We start from the raw sequence: 8989 nt of genomic DNA on the forward strand, positions 1-8989 counted from the left end.
GGGGGGTCACGCCCATAGCATATGGAGGTTCCCAGGCTAGGGGTTGAATCCGCGCTGTAGCTGCCGGCCTATGCCACAGCCACAGCAACACCAGATCTGAGCCGCATCTGCAACCTACACCAAAGCTCACAGCAACACTGGATCCTTAACCCACTGAGCAAGGCCAGGGATTGAACCGAAACATCATGGCTGCTAGTCGGGTTCGTTAACCACTGAGCCACAACGGGAACTCCTAGTTCAACATTTTCTTGCGAGTGTCATCACTTGGGGTTCCAGTTCAAATGTGGGGTGATAATTCAAACTTCCAGCCTTCTGCACTTTTACACTCATATCCCTTATATCAGAAGCCTGCCAACCTTACAGCTGTGTTTCACAGGTGTCTCCATCAGCAAATGCCTCCAGGCAAAAGCAGCTTGAGCACTGAGATTATGAGTTAGTCTCTTGTGTCTCCGAGAACTGACTCCTAATTCTTCACTCTCTTGTTAGTTCTTTGGAATGCTTTTCTATTTTCTATTTTCAATGCTTCACCCAGTTTATTTCCCATGGCAAAGCTGGTCCTAATTACTCAGACCACCGTCACCACAAGTGTAACCCTTCATTCAAGGATTAGTTATTCCCCCTCCAGCCTACCTGCACAGGACCCTTCCGGTCCCAAGAAAAAGAGAAGATAGGAGAAAGGAAGAGGAGATTGTGTTTCTGTTTTCAAGACTTTGTTTCAGGGAGTAGAAACGTACAGTTCCTCAGAAAAAGGAACACATTTTTTTTTCAGAGAGAGGATATATTGCTACCTTAAGTTTCTCCACTTACCTAGACTATCTCTTATGATTCAATGTATCCCCAAATTGTCCAGAAGCTCACGTGACGCGAGAGGGCAGTGTGCTGCTCAGTTTGCTGAGCATAGCTCGAGAAAAAAAGAGGACTGCTGACCTGGGGTGCTCTACCCATGGGGCACGGGTGGTTGGTGGCTGCCACAGGAGGAAGGTAGCTTGGCCAAGGAAACAAGGCGCAGGGCAAAAATAACAAGAGCGCCGAAGCTCTGACATCCCCTGCACGTGCTCAAAAGGGAGAACGGTGCACACACCTGCGCACAGTGCACAAAGCGCCTCGAGACTCGTTCCTGTAGCTCTAGCGTCCGCGGCGCCAGACATCAAACCGGAAGCAGAAGTGCGTCACCGCAAAGGCTTTTGGGAAATGTAGTCTCCGGCCGAAGCACGCTTTAGGGGGGCAGGGGGGGCAGGGGGGCAGGGGGGCAGGGGGGCAGGGGGGCAGGGGGGCAGGGGGGAGGCTCCGGAGGGGCGCTTCTTTCGATGCGGGTGGATCGCACTTGGTAGACTACGCTCAGTCCCCAGCGCTCGGACAGTAGCATTTCTTGACACCTTTTTAAAGGGCACACCCATACCTTATTCTATATTTGGTGGTATGAACCTTTCTAATCTGTGTAGTGTCGCCATTTTAAAACGCTTTCTCACAACGTTTTAGGAGCTCATAACCCGAGGAAAAGCAGTTTTGTGTGTGGAGTTGCAAGTAGTCCAGACCAAATTTAAAACTCCAAATGCATACCTTATTTTTTGTTTAGTTTTGCTTTTTAGGGCTGCACCCGCAGTGTATTCAGCTAGGGATGCAATTGTAGTTATAGCAGCTGGCTTATGCCATAGCAACGCAAGCTGCAAGCCTCTCATCTGTGACCTACACCACAGCTCATAGCAACACTGGATCCTTAACCCACTGAGCAAGGCCAGGGATCGAACCTGCATCCTCATGGATCCTAGTGGGTCTCATTACTGCTGAGCCATGATGAGAACTCCCATATACCTTATTTTTTGATACCCTTGCACCTGGTTCGCTAGGGTCCTGCAAGGGCTAAGAAGGAAAGTGATGGTCTGCTGTGTCAGCCTCTTTGGCCCTGGGCAGTAGTCTGCCCAGACAAGTGGCCTCTTCACAGGGAGATGTGGTCCTGCCTGGGGGCTGCTTGCTTCACCCCAGCCCAGTGTATTCATTCAAAGCGGGGTGGCCTAGTTCAGTCCTCATCTCTAAACCCTCTCCAGGTGGGTCACCCCCTAGTTTGGTTGGGCAGACCCTGAGACACAGCACTATGGCTCCCACCCACCCTCTTCCTTTTTTCCTCAGGGAGTTCAGGCACAGGATAAATGTATATCCCAGTTTGGGAGCACAGTTCCAGCTTCCCCACAGGTTAGCTCCCCCTTGAGAATGAGCTCAAGGATCCTGGTTTAGGTGATCAGTTATATATATAGTCACTCTACCCAGGATCCAATGTCTTGAAGAAATCAGGTAGAGTGATCCTGTCCTTTTCTTCAGAGACACCACACAAACTTTGATCCTCAGAAGGCTTAACACTCTGCACAGTCCTTTACCCCTCCCTTCAGAAATCTCGACAACTGCAGGCACCAGACGGCTGTGTTAGATTTCTGCCCAGCTCCTTACCACCAAATACACACTCTTCAGAGGCACATGGCAAGCTCTCCCAAGAACAGGTAGTAGCTCCGAAGAGGACCTGTGGTTTTTCAAGACATGAAGATACTAAGCTTCAGCAACTTCGGATGCCCAGTCGTCCACGGTGACTGAGCCTCAAAGTTCTCATCCTAGGACCATAAGAACCCTCTTCTCTGGATCTGACTCTGATGCGTGGTTACATATCAGTGTGGGCCTAGGACCAAGAGGTTGTGCCAGTGTCACAGCTCCTAGTGAATCCTATAGGACATTGTGCCCAGTTCTTGTGGGAACCTTTAGAGTGGAGGGGAACATGACATTCTGTTTTCGTCTTTGCAGCTTTATCAGTAACTCTAAGCCAACAGAAAGTCCCTGCCAAAATCCTGTGACAACTCTTAACTTTTGAAAATGAGGGGGTTTTTTGTTTGGATTTTTGTCTTTTGTCTTTTTAGGGCCACAACCGAGGCAAATGGAGGTTCCCAGACTAGGGGTCGAATCAGAGCTGTAGCTGCTGGCCTATGCCACAGCCACAGCAATGCCAGATCCTTAACCCACTGAGCGAGGCCAGGGATCGAACCTGCGTCCTCATGGATACTAGTCAGATTCATTTCTGCAGAGCCACTATGAGAACTCCAAAAATGAGTATTAAAATTCAAGAATAATTGATAATTTCTAGTTTCTTAATACACATGGTAAAACAAAAACCCCATTAATTATTATAATTAATACTTATCTGGTCATAGCAGAATAAAGTATCTATATATTAGGTCCAAATTTCTTGGTTCATTTCATCCATTAACATGTCCAAAAAAAGTGTTTTTCTTTGGGAGTTCCCATTGTGGCACAGAGGAAATGAATCTGACTAGTATCCAAGAGGACACAGGTTCGCTGTCTGGCTTTGTTCAGTGGGTCAAGGATCCAGCGTTGCCATGAGCTGTGGTGTAGGTCGAGGATACAGCTTGGATTCCATGTTGCTGTGGTTGTGGCGTAGGCCGGCAGCTGAAGCTGAAGCTGAAGCTCTGATTCATCCCCTAGCCTGGGAACTTCCATATGCCACAGATGCAGCCCTAAAAAGCAAAAAAAAAAAAAAAAAAAAAATAGTCCTCTCCTTCTATCAACTCCACCAATAATCACTTACGTTCTGTATCTACAGGAAGCCCTCTGCTCCCCCGCCCTCCCTTTCTTTTTAATTGTTCCCTCAAATGGCATTTCTAGAGACTGGGAAAGACTTTGCTCGATTTTGACAGTGCGGAAACCCTCCTTTCTTGGGCTTGGATCAGCTTCTCACCCTTGGGAGCACGAATACCCATTATTCCTTCTTCTAAATCCTTTAGGCATTCTGGATATACAGATTAGACAGGCTCATGGTTCAAGGGAAACCAAGCAGGAGGCTTTGCGCAAGGAGGGACCAGAAAAGAGCAGGGAGGCAGGCTTTAAGGGTGAAAGAATTTAACATTCTGAGAAACACATACAACAAATATGCATCACCTTCTTTTAACAAATATTAATGCTTTGCCAGATTTTCAATTAAAAAAAATAAAGTATGAGGAGTTCCTGTCATGGCGGAGCGGAAACAAATCCAACTAGGAACCGTGAGGTTGCAGGTTTGGTCCCTGGCTTTGCTCAGCAGCTTAAGGATCTGGCGTGATAAAGGCTGTGGTGTAGTCCGGCAGCAATAGCTCCGATTAGACCTCCTAGCCTGGGAACTTCCATACGCCATGGGCCCAGCCCTAAAAAGCAAAAAAAGCAAAAAAAAAAAAAAAAAAAAAAAAAAAAAAGCAAAAAACAAACAAACAAAAAAACCACCACCACCAACAACAACAACAAAAAAACCCAAAATAAAACAGAGATGAAACTTTAAGCCTTCTTTTATCCTTTCTTATCCCTTTCCTCTCTAGCTCCAGAGGAAACCACCATTCTGAAGCTAATATTTTAATACTCTCCCACTTTTACTTCATGAGTTGATAAAGTTCTATAGATTTTTAAGTTTTATCACACTGCATGTAATCCCACTGAATCTTTATCTTCAATTGTTTTCCATGTTAACCTTGTTAACATATGTACATCCAGTTCAACCATTAATAAAATATATATTTCCTGTACTGGAGACAAGGCACTGAACAAAAAATACATAAGCTGCTGCTTGCAATCATAAAGCTGTTCACTTGCTATGTGTGTTCTTTAATATAGGTTAAGCCTCAATAAAATTCACATCCCCCCAAATTTCTGCTCTCATACTGCTTACCTTCTAGAGAAGGACATATAATAAGCAAGTAAAATATTTAGAATGGCAGGTGGTGGTAGGTATTATGGGGAAAATGAAGCTGGGAAGGGAGGTGCCACACAGGAAGACTGCTATTTTGATAGGATATTCAAGGAAGAGTTCACAGAACAAAAATCTGCAGGAGGTGGGAAACCAAACCATGTGGTGTCTAGGGGAAGAGTATTCCAGGAGGAGTGAAGAGTGAAAGCAAAGGCTTGGAAGTGGAAGCTTGTCGTGGGTCTCTGCTACTGCAGAGGGCAGTGGGTCCAGAGCATAGTGATCAAGAAAGACAAAGAGTGGTGTCAGACAGACAAAATGGGGCAGCAGCTGGTGGCAATACTATGTAGGGCTTTTATTTTAGACTTGGTTCATGAAGTGGAGAGCCATTAGAGGGCTTTGAAAAGATAAGTGATGCAAACTTAAACTTTTACAGTATCACGCTGGCTGCTCAACTTCGAACATAGGGAGGCAGAGATGAAGCAGGGAAACAAACTGGGAGGCCACTGCAAAAATGTGAACCAGAGATGAGGGTGACTTGGGTTAGGATAGTAGAGGCAACAAGAAATGGCCATCCTCGTTTATCCTGCACGTTAGCAGACAGAACTTACTGAAGCTTGGATGTGGGGTATGGAAGAAAGGGATCAAGACTGGTTCCCCAGTTTGGGGCCTGAGAAACTGGAAGGATGGGGCTGCCTTTTTCCAGATGTGAGAACTGAGAGAGGAACATGCTAATGATGGGGTTGGGAGGTGGAAACCATGAGCTAGTTCATCTTTGGGCATATTAAATTTGACACCCAAGTGGAGATGTCAAGTAGGCAGGTGGTTATGAGTATGGAATCTTGGGTTAGAGATAAAAAGTTTGAAGTAGTCAGCAAAAAGTCAAATACTTGAGGCAGGATAAAAGTCCCACTGGGGTAACTGTAGAAAAAAGAAGAGGTCAAAGATGGAGCCCTAGAAGAATTCCTATGTCTATAGCAAGGGAAAATAAAGAACCTGGGAGAAGTAGCTGTCAATAAAGAACAAGTAAATCTAGGTGTGATAACTGGGAAGATTAAGTGAAAAAATACATCAAGGATGAGGAAGTGATAAACTGTACTAAATAATGCTGACAGTTCAAGTAAAAGGAATGAAAAAAGACCATTGGATTTAGACATGGAGTCCACCAGTGACCTCTGACAAGAGCAAAGACAAAGACTTAATTGGAGGTGGCTGCGAGAAAGACTGCAAGAGGAAGGATTAGAGACAATGAAAATTAGATACCTCTGTCCTCTACTGAGGAATATTCCTATTAAGTGAAGTAGGAAATGAAGTGGAAGGTGGAGGGGGATGTAGTGCATGTGGGTATTTGATATATATTTATAAATATATATCTAAGAGGAGAAAAAACACACATTATTAAGCTGATGGGAAAGATTCAGTAGACAAGAAAAAAAGATGCAGGAAAGAGGACAATTGTAGGAAGCATGTTCTAGTTGACAAACAGATCTAATACATCAGAGAAGCTTGTCTTAGAGAACCAAGTGTCAACCACAGTGGCAGGAAAGGAAGGAAGAGCACATGGATGAGAAGCATGTAGGTGAGAAGATATCTTCTAACTGCTTTTATTTTCCTCAGTTAACTAAGAAACCAGGTCACCGTCTGAGTGAGGACTGGGGCGAAGTGCTGGAGGTTAAAAAGCAGAAGCTATAAAAGACTACCTTAAGGAGACTGAGACGACTACTGAACTAGGGAAACAAATGCTTGAGGTTAGCAGTCAGAAATTTAAAGTGGGACTAGTCACTGTGGCTCTAGCCACATTTAGATGCATGGGTACAGGAGTGGAGTAGGCAAGCTGGAATGACTTTTTTAGTTGTCTAGCTTTTTGAAAAGACACGCTGGTTCCTTTACTGAAGTATGGTATTATACTAAGAATATGCCACAATTTAGTAACCGTTCACTTACTGTCAGACATCTGTGCTATGTCCACATATTTGCTATTTCAAACATTGCTTTAATGATTATCCTTGTACATGTCTTTCTGCTCACAAGGGAGTACTTCTACCATAGCATGCATCTAGAAGTGGAATTGCTAGGTCACAAAGTGTGCTCAGCTTCAATTTTACCGAGTATTACCAAATTACCTCCCAAAACAATTATACCAGCTTAACCACTCACTAGCAGTGTCTGCAAGCTCTAAGCCCTGCCACACTGCTAAATTTTTTTGCCAGCCTAAATGGATATATCCCCATTGTTTTCTTTTCAATATTGATTTCAAGATTGAGCATCTTTTCAGTTTGAAAAGCCAGTCTTCTTTGTCTATCAACACATCTCCACTGTATTGCTCACTAACAAGAATGTATTAAGTTGCTGCGTGCCTGGCATTGTGATAACCAGGGAACAAAAAAGTTAAAAAAACAGATGTGGACCCTGACTTCCTAGAACTCACAATCTACTGTGAGATGGGGAGAAAACCAAATAATCACAAATACAAATTATAGTAAGATTAAGGGTATTAACAATAATCATGAAAATTTAAAAAGAGAGCAATTAAGCAGGGCAGTCATGAAAACCTTCGCTGATATAACATCTGCTTTTTTTTTTTTTTTTTTTTTTTTTTTGTCTTTTTAGGGCCACACTCACTGCATATGGAAATTCCCAAGCCAGAGGTTGAATTGGAGCTGCAGCTGCCGGCCTACACCACAGCAATGTCAGATCCTTAACCCACTGAGGCCAGGGGTTGAATCTCTGTTGTCATGCATACTAGTCAGTTTCGTTTTTGCTTAGCCACAGCAGGAACTCCAACATCTGCATTTTTAACAGATACGAATTATCTCGTTATTTATAAAAGTCCACTGCAGTTATAAGGAACCAAGCATCACCATCATCGCTATGCTTAATAACTGCAGAAACTTTTATCCCACACTTGCAAAGTAGTGCTAGATGCCCAGGAGCCCTTCCACATACACCCACACACCAGGGGTGGGAGCCCAGTATCCTGTTCCCCTTCCACAATTTTGAGACTATTACTTCTGTATTATTATATACAGGTTATTATACAAACTCCACACTACCTGGTTATACTTACCTATAAATGCTGACCCAATAATCTTATTTTAGATAGTTTATCTCATTCTGGATATTTAAAGAAAAAAACCTATAGAAAAAAGGTGGGGTGCTTAAAAAGATAAAAGTATTCAATGTCATTATAATAAAAACAAATGCCCAAAACAATCCAAATATTATTGAACAGTAGGGAGCCTGTTAAGATGATCATGAGACTCTGTAGCAACATGGAAAAAAAAAATTGTTTCAGTATGATACATTTTATCTAGAGTACAGGCAAATATAAATGATATATTAAAGTGTGAGGATTGTGGGTCAAATTAGTGGACTTAGTTTATTGAAAAAATAAAAAAATTCTAAGGACCTTCACCATGTTTCCACTTGACCTCTGACATAAACTAGCAGCATATTCCTTCATCCACCCACCCACACATAAGTGTTACATGCAGCTCCTTGAACATAAGGTGGCTCTGAAGACATGACTGAGAGTTAGAGCTTAAGAGCTATGCCTTTATTTAATAATTTTGCCTTTTAGGGCTGCACCCTTGACATATGGAAGTTCCCAGGCTAGGGGTTGAAATTGTGGCCTACACCACAGCCACAGCAATGTGGGATCTGAGCCGCATGTGTGACCTACACCACAGCTCACGGCAATGCCAGATCCCTGACCCACTGAGTGAGGTCAGGGATCGAACCTGCATCCTCATGGATGCTAGTCGGATTCATTTCTGCTAAGCCACGATGGGAACTCCCAAGAGCTATGCCTTTGCAGTCAGGCAGTTCTGGGTTCCAAGTGTGAATCTGCCACAGGTAGTGCTCTACCTCTTTGGGCTTTTCTCCCCATTATAAAACAGAATATGTGCATTAACTTTTTTTAATGTAAGCAACAGAAACATAATAAAGGGGGAATCTTTGGACTGACAGCTGGGAGCCCACTGAATCCCAGCAAGAGCTTCAGAAATTAAGCCAAGTCCAAGGACCTGACCTCAGGAATTAGAAATGAGAACATCATCATGGTGGCTGTATCCTCTCCTTCTACAAGAGCCTTCCTCTCTCTGTTAAGGGACCAGGCACCTTGCACCTCTAGGCCTTTACCTTACCAGCCTGGCAACCCCAATTAAAATATCTTTGCTAACCTCTGTTTTAAAAAACTGTGTCAAAGGTAACCACTTGCTCATAGGCAAATGTTTGTCCTGAACTATCACTGAGCCCCAGGATGTCCTGACTGTGTCCCTG

Source organism: Sus scrofa, chromosome 6 (assembly GCF_054392235.1).
Source record: "Sus scrofa isolate SSC_HxYL_T2T_F1_AM1 chromosome 6, Sscrofa_HxYL_maternal_Yorkshire_Landrace_v2.0, whole genome shotgun sequence".
Taxonomy (NCBI): domain Eukaryota; kingdom Metazoa; phylum Chordata; class Mammalia; order Artiodactyla; family Suidae; genus Sus; species Sus scrofa.